General features: G+C 30.4%; 1 pseudogene; it reads left to right on the forward strand.

Moving 5' to 3' along the window:
• The first annotated feature begins 4,332 nt into the window (after window positions 1-4,332).
• Window positions 4,333-5,937, forward strand: LOC114280478 (putative UPF0481 protein At3g02645 pseudogene; annotated as a pseudogene).
• The last annotated feature ends 2,752 nt before the right edge of the window (window positions 5,938-8,689 follow it).

The raw sequence follows: 8,689 nt of genomic DNA on the forward strand, positions 1-8,689 counted from the left end.
TCTAAATGCCATGCCCAATGTGAGGAATATATCATTCAACTTGTCCATTTGTTTCTAATTTAGTGAAACAATCTAGGGAAAAAACTTCACATTTTCAATTAATAAACTAATCATGTAGTTCAAAAGTTGACATCTCTGTGTGAAATCAAATTTGTGCAATATAAAACACATCATTCAGTTTATTTATTATTTTTTTTTTTCACTCTTAATAATACGTATAGTTATCCACTTTCTAGTACAATAATTTGGTAAGGTGTTTTTTTATTATATATGTAGGGGTGGTAAGGTGTTATTTAATAAAAATTGTTATTCAATATTTTGTTAGTTCTAAACAACATGTCCACTTTGTGAGAGATATCATTCAATTTGTCCATTTTTCTCTAGTTTAGTGAAACAATCCCAACACAAAAATTAAATTTTTAGAGACAAGAATTTAGGGATAAAAATACCTTTTAGAGACAAGAAATTTAATAGTGTCGTCATTGTGTTTTTAACAACAAAATTGGACATTTTAGTTAATTAAGATATTTTTTAAACCAAATATTTTGTTTAAAAAAAAAAACTCTTTTGGCATGAAATTGTTTTGTTTTAGCATTTATTAGTAGCGTTTTTAAAATTTTGTTGCTGGAGTTTTTTTAGTTTTCAAGGTGACCTTTTAATGTTGACTCCCGTGATAATAAGAATTGGTTTCCTAATTTTTTTACAACAAAATTTTTACTTTGAGGATAAAAATTTAGGTTACAAAATCTTTCTATATTGTAGTGAATATGAGGAAAAGAAAATTGTTCTTACTTTCAATTAGTTACTAATCTTTTTTTGTCGAAAGTTAGCATCCTCTTGAATGACTTAACAATTGCATGTTGCAAGTAACGCATAACCAATGCATATATTTAGATATATCTACATCTATATATATATATATATATAAGAATCACTTAGTTACTTCAGATTCGTCTTTTCTTTTCGATTTTGCCATTTTTTTTTGAATAATTTACTAATGGTGACCCATATGTTGAGTGAAGGATTTTTTAGTAATTACACAAACATTCTTGGTCAATTATGCAACAGATTTTTTCGTAATTACGCAAACATTCTTGATTAATTATAAAATATATTTTTTCATAATTACGCAAGCACTCTTAGTCAATTATGAAACATAAATCTTTTATTTTTTAACAAATTACAAATACACCCATAAGGTTTGTTTAAAATATGAATTAGTCCTATAATACTAAAAATTACAATTATCGTTTGTTATAAATTTTAATTTAATACAATACTCAGGGAAAAAAAAAACTATTCTCATATGTAATAATAAATTATCAAAATTGTTTATTGAAAAATATTTCTCATATCATTAAAAACTGTTAATTGACTTAATGATTTATTTATTAACAAAATAGTTAACTGAAAAATATTTTTCATATCATTAAATATTGTTAATTTATTTATTAATAAAATTAGTCATTTGTTATGTAAGTATAATTTATGTATTAATAAAATTAGTCTTTTGTATATATATGCATTTTCTTCTGCTTCTTTATTAGTTCAGTGAATTATCTTAGTAGTTTTTTTTTAGATGGAAGAATTATCTTAATATTTTTTTTATATTTATTTGTTGAGAAAAGCTACACACTATAATTTTTTTTTTTTTATAAATTCGGAAGAAATATTAAAGACTTATAAATTCACCCAAAATGATATGATAATAGAATTGGAGTCTACATCATTGGGTATATAACAAAACAAAAAATGATACATATCATATATCTAATGATAGGTTCTATTCAATTTCATATAACAATATTTTAATTTTTAAAAAATTATCAAAATATAAAACTTAAATATATTATAATAATAGCCCGTACGAGCAATATATATATATATATATATATTTAAAGAACATGCACAAACAAAAAAGAGGTAATGCCAACATCAACTTTGTTAAAGTGAATTGTTTATAAAAAAAAATAAAATAAAAAAATAAAAAAAAAGCAATTATTGAATTGTTTGACGGAAGAGGATAAAAACTCTAAAATTTTTATTAAGTTTTTTTACTAAATATTTCATATGAATGTGAAATCTATGGGTGAGTTCCATATTTATATGTGAAATTCATGATATAAGTTTTACATTCATATGAGTCATTTAATAAAAAATTGAATAAAAATTTTAAAATCTAAAAACATTTTTCTTGTTTGGCGGCTGTTTATTTCCCTACTGGTAAGCGTCCACACTATAGATGACACCAAATATAGAAATGTGAGGCACGTCTACTATGAACTCGCACTTAATAGACGCTTGAAAATTCTTTGCCCAGCGTGGTTTAATGAGGTTATTAAAATTGAAATCATAGTGTCAGCAAAAAAATAAATAAAATAAATAAAAATAAAAATTTGTTAAAAAGTAATATAAGGTAACGTTATGATACACACCTCTAAAAATGTCATAACTAAATATTATGAGTTACAAAAAAAAAAAAAAAAAAAAAAAAGTCATAACCAAACACTATATGAGATACAATCAAAGAATTCATATATTATAACCAAAATAATACCTAACTAATATCACAATTTATAATTAATACCACAACATATCATAACAAAAAATTGCAGAAATTATAACCAAATGTGTATATGGTTGGTAAATACCATAAACTTTTCCATTAGTAAATACTACACAACAATTTATGTTAGTATAGAATATGCATTCTGTCAAATTTCATTTAACTTTAATAATTTAAAAATTATTTAACATATATTATTATAAATTTAATAAAAATTCATTTTATATTAAAACTATAATTATATATGATTTTCTATCCGATTCTATAACTCATTCAACAACAATAGCCTTCCATCTCAATGGGATTTGGGGTGGTTGTTGTGTGTGGGTGTGCAGCAGCCACTGTTGTGCAGTTAAATGGGCCAATTTCGGAGCTCATTTCGATAATCTGAACCGTTCACATTTTAGAATACATCAAATAGAATATACTTGTAAAACATCAAGTTAATCAGATAACGTTAACCCTTTCATCCACTCACATTTGTATTCATTTTAATACTTTAAATCACAATTCTTATTTATTTTTGTAGACACAAATGTGAGTGGATGAATGGGTAAACGATAGCCTATTAATTTGATTTTTTGCAAGTATATTCTGCTTGATGTATTCTAAAATGTGAACAGTTCAGATTATCGAAAGGAAAATGCTAAGACATTTGGTCATTCATTTGATAGAAAATTTTGTATCCCTAGCATTACTCTTATCAAAATAGACCCTAAAATAGGCCTATTTGGCTGCACAGCAGCCACCCCAAATCCCATTGAGATGAGAGGCTATCGTTGTTGAATGAGTTATAGAATCGGATCGAAAATCATATAATTATAGTTATAACATAAAATGAATTTTTATTAAATTCATAATATTATATGTTAAATAATTTTTAAGTTATTAAAGTTAAATGGAATTCAATAGAAAGCATATTCTATACTGACATAAATTGTTGTGTAGTATTTACTAATGGAAAATTTTATGGTATTTACCAACCATATGCACATTTGGTTATAATTTGTGTAATTTTTTGTTATAATATATTGTGGTATTAATTATAAATTGTGATATTTGTTATGATATTATTTTGGTTATAATCTATGAATTCTTTGATTATATCTTATTTAGTGTTTGGTTATAACTTTTTTTTTTTTTTTTAAGTTGTGACTCATAATATTTAGTTATGATATCTTTAGAGGTGTATATCATAACGTTATCCTATATTACTTTTTAACATTTTTTTTTTTTTTTGGATGATCAAGTATCCAGATCAACTTACGTGCATCTCGACTAATCTCGGGACTCATGCAAAGGGCCCTTCATGTAGATCAAGTAAATCTTAGGCAGGGCTTGCAGGCATGGCGTTAAAGAATTGATAACACCTATTAGAAGTTGAACTTGAAACCTAGGTTGGAAAACATAATGAGGATTATATTAATTCAAATTAACATAATATAATCCATGGATGATGCTACACACATGGACTAAACTACACATTACTAATTCAATTCAAATATACCATATGACTGAGTAAACTTTGAATTCCCCTCCCAATTAGCATGAAACATATGATTTTTACTAAACCTTATAAATAAATTTCTTTGCAGCCTTTGTAAGCAAACTGGCACAAGTAATGTTAAGTTTATATTAGTACTAAACATCAAACCGTTAAAATATTATAATTTTAAAACTATAGTATACCACCTACCTCTTGGATAGCATTGCCTTAACTCTCTATATAAACAACTCTTCATAATGATCATGCATTCAAAATTAGAATGGCTACGAGTTCGATTTTTGATTCAAGCTCTAGTGAGAGACAATGGATCAATGAAATAAAAAACATTATCAAAGAAGAGGTTAAGGTTGACATTGAAGTTGTTGTTTCCATTTTTCGTGTGCCTGCAACTCTAAGTGCTATCAAGCCAGAAGCATATATGCCACAACTAATAGGCTTGGGGCCATATCATCATTTTCGCCCCGAGCTCTATGAGATGGAGAGGTGCAAGCTTGTTGCAGCAAGTCAGCTCCAAAAGCAGTTCCAAAGCCTTGAATTCGATCAACTTGTTGACAAGCTTATTGAATTTGAGTACAAAATTCGAGCATCTTACCACAAATTCTTGGACTTTGATCGCGATACACTACTATGGATTATGGCCATTGATGGTTTGTTCCTGCTCGAGTTTCTTGGTATGTATGTCAACAAAGATGATACTTCTAATACAAATCATTTAGTTGACTCTGCAGGAAGAAAATTATCCCAGGACGTAATCGTGAGTGATATAATGATGCTTGAGAACCAAATCCCTTTCATTCTGTTAAGTAAAATCTTGTCCATCCAATGCTCATCAACCAATCTAGATGACAACTTGCTGCCTTCGATGTTGATGACTTTTTGTAAAGCAATCTCTCCACTCAAATTGATGGAGGATTTTCCCTTGTCTCAAGTTGTTAACTATGCGCATTTGTTGGACCTCTTGTACCATTTGATAGTGCCCAAATTGGAGGAAGGCCACGAATCTACCACAAAGGATGTCCAAACGAGTGCTACCAAACCCAATGCAACACAGCATGTTGCTTCAGGTAATTCTTGTCAAATTTTGGCTCTCCTTTGGAGTAGGTTATCGTATCTAAATATATTGCCAAGTCAAATTACAAAACCTATCAATGACCTACTAGGTAATTTTAGGAAGATTGTTGGTAGTATTCCAGGGATTTCGTACTTAGCATCAAATTATAAAAAAATCATCAAACCTGAAAATCCGATTTCAAGTGAGACCCAAAACCATCCTCAAGTAGAGAAGATTATGATACCTTCAGTATCATACCTTTATAACGTTGCTGGGGTGGAATTATGTCCTACTACCGACATCACAATGATTAGGTTTGTAGAGGAGGAGAAGAAATTTTACCTCCCTGCCATCACTTTGAATGTGTACTCTGAAGTAATAATGAGAAATTTGGTGGCATACGAAGCATCAACAGTGTCAGGGTCCCTTATTTTTACGGGGTATACTGAACTATTGAATGGGATTTTGGAGACGGACGAGGATGCAAAGTTGCTAAGACAAAAGAAAATCATAGTAAACAGTCTGAAAAGTGATGCTGAGGTTCTACAACTCTTCAATGGGATGAGTAAATCCATTCGACTAACCCATGTTCCATATGTCGATAAGGCCATTAAAGATGTGAACAATTTCTTCTACAATTCACGAAAGGTTCAGGCATATAAATGGATCAAGAAGTACGTGTACGGTTCTTGGAAGTTTTTAACACTTCTAGCCACCATCTTGCTCATATTGTTGTCTGCTGTACAGTCATTTTGCTCAGTATATAGTTGTCCTCACATTGTCAATTCAAGTACTCATGGTCAGATACCTTAGCATGCAAATATTTCGGGTTTGGGTTTTTTTTTTTTTTTTTTGGTTAAAATAAATAAATGTTATCTATACCCCCTCCCCTTCAAAAAAAAAAAAAAAATGGAAATAATAGTTGCCAAACCAAGTTGTTCCCAATTAGAACAATGAGGAGCATCTCCATTCTTGGAATTTCCTTTTTTTAATTTATCTTTTGATCCATCTTTTTTATGTTCTGTGTCTGTGGAAGTGTTCTTGTTGATAATATTCCATGTCCATTGACATGGTGTTTCATTATAAAATAGTACTCATATTTGTTACTTGATTTGGTGTAATGACTTACTATTTTGCCATGTCACTTCATGTTCCTATCAATTGAGTCAGAGATAATTTGTAATTTTTATTGGTTTATTTTACATTTTAGACACCACCGTGGCTAGTTTAATTGGTCAAAATTGTTACACCTCATTAAAGAGTTGAGTGTGGTTTAAATCTCCCCACCTATATTATATCTTATATTTAATCTTTGTTATTATGATTATAATTCATGGGACTTCAATAATATTTCTTGAAAGCCAATAGGATATCCAATATTTAATGATATTTACAATCAAAATAAATCCCCGCTTTGCATATTTCATTGCATTAAAGTTGAGGTTTACAAAAATAAAATTAAAAATCACAAGTACTATACATTCATAATTCCTCAAACCTGAATTCATAGCATGAAATGAACTATTACAACAGTTAAATAAAATGTCTTATAGGCTTACATATTTCAAGGTTGAAACTTTGTTACAAAAAGATGGGTGTCTACCCCATACAAGTAAGCTGAAAAGATGTATGATATGACAAATAAAATAAAGTCTTCTTGCTCCAAAACACCAATCACAAGCGGTCAACAAGGCAGAGGCATCTCACCAATACTTGAAAATAGTTTTTCACTAAAGGATAAGCACAATTGCTTAGTAGAAATAATATTATCAATGTATATAAGATTAACATAAGTATGATTATGAATGCAAATGATATCATTTCATGTGAAAACATTTTCATTACTCATGAATGCAACAATGCAAGTCTTTCCAAAATTTTCAAGTTTCATTAATTTCAATAAACCAATTATTAGACCGTAAATAATACCTTGAAAATCCCTAAGCATGTGTGTACAAGTAGCTTTTATAGAACTACCAAAAATTTACATTCTCTTGCTATTAACCAGAAAGGCAATTGGACACTTGACTCCGCGCAGGTTTCGGTCTTTCACTCACCTCAAGCCAACTTAATTAAATTTGTAAATGTTTACTACACATCCTAGATTTAACAACATTATTTACTTTAATAATTCAATTGTTACCAAAGTAGCCCCAATGACAATTCTCAAAGGAGTTTGATGATATATATATATATATATATATTTGATCAGCAAAAGGAAATTTCATTGATGACAAAACAAGAACAAGACAAATGTTATAGACCAATAAAGAGAGTGTATGCAAGAGCTTCATAGCTAGACAGTGCGATCCCAATTAGGTTGGCACCACACCAGAAGCACAATCAACTGCTAACACAACACCAAGTTGGTGAGTAACCAACCAAACCAAAGAGCAAAAAACAAGAAGCTAATACAAAGGACCAATCACCTAGCTACTATGAACCTAGCAAAATTTGACTTGTTTAAGATTGAAGACAAAGTCATGTAATGAGTACTGTAAACCCACTAAACTACTCTTTGTCCAAAAAGCTATCCTTGACATCATAATGTCTTCCAAGATAGCAATATTAGGGTGAATCCCATTGAACACAACATCATTCCTCAATTTCCTGATTGACCACAAAAGTATTAACGGCACAATCTTCCAAATACTCAGCTCCTTCTTCAAGGTAGCACTTGACCACCAATGTAACAATGCTTCCACAGTTCTAGGAACTACCCAACAGAATTCCTACCAATTCAAGATACTAGACCATACTCTCCAAATTGGTGGACAATATAAGAGCACATGGTTAAGAGTTTCAACTTCTTCTCTGCAAAAGACATAGAGGCTGCTAACATTATCATCCAACACCACAACTCTATGTAAAAAAGCTTATGTTTTCACCCTACCCCTCCAAGCTAACCGACCGAAAATTGAATTTTTTTTTTTGGAGAGGGGGGGGGGGGGAGGGGGGCACATTCTTCCATAACCATTTGGCAATCCACAAATCAAGCCCCTTGGTCGCTTAAAACCACTCCCATACCGATGCCACTAAGAAATAACCTATTGGATTTAGTTCCCACCTCAAAAAATCATCTATATATATTGTAATCATAGGACTTCATTTAACCACTCATATAGGCTAATTACCTCTTTCTCTTCCCAAGCTCTAAGCTATCTTCGAAAAACCAAATTCCACTCCCTAGAGATACCTCTGCTCTGAATAATTTGCAACAAAGTACTCCCCTTATTCTGATAAACTAAATAGCCTTGGAAATACCCCATTTAATTTGCTATTGTTACACCAAGTATCAGTCTATAAATGTATTTGTTCCCCATTCCCGACCTTTAACCTCGCATTATCCAAATAAAAATCAACTAGTTAAGGATTATCTTGAGCAATACTTAGAATACCCTGCCAAATTGGAGACATATTACATGTTCCCCAACATCTGGTCTCCACCCTCCTCCATACTTGTTGCATAATACTTCCTTCCACAGAGCTTTATCCTCTACACCATACCTCCACCACCACTTTAGGAGCAAGCAAGCATTCATGTCACTAATGCTTCTTACCTCTA

The sequence above is a fragment of the Camellia sinensis genome, chromosome 2 (assembly GCF_055761805.1).
Source record: "Camellia sinensis isolate YWXY chromosome 2, ASM5576180v1, whole genome shotgun sequence".
NCBI classification, from domain to species: domain Eukaryota; kingdom Viridiplantae; phylum Streptophyta; class Magnoliopsida; order Ericales; family Theaceae; genus Camellia; species Camellia sinensis.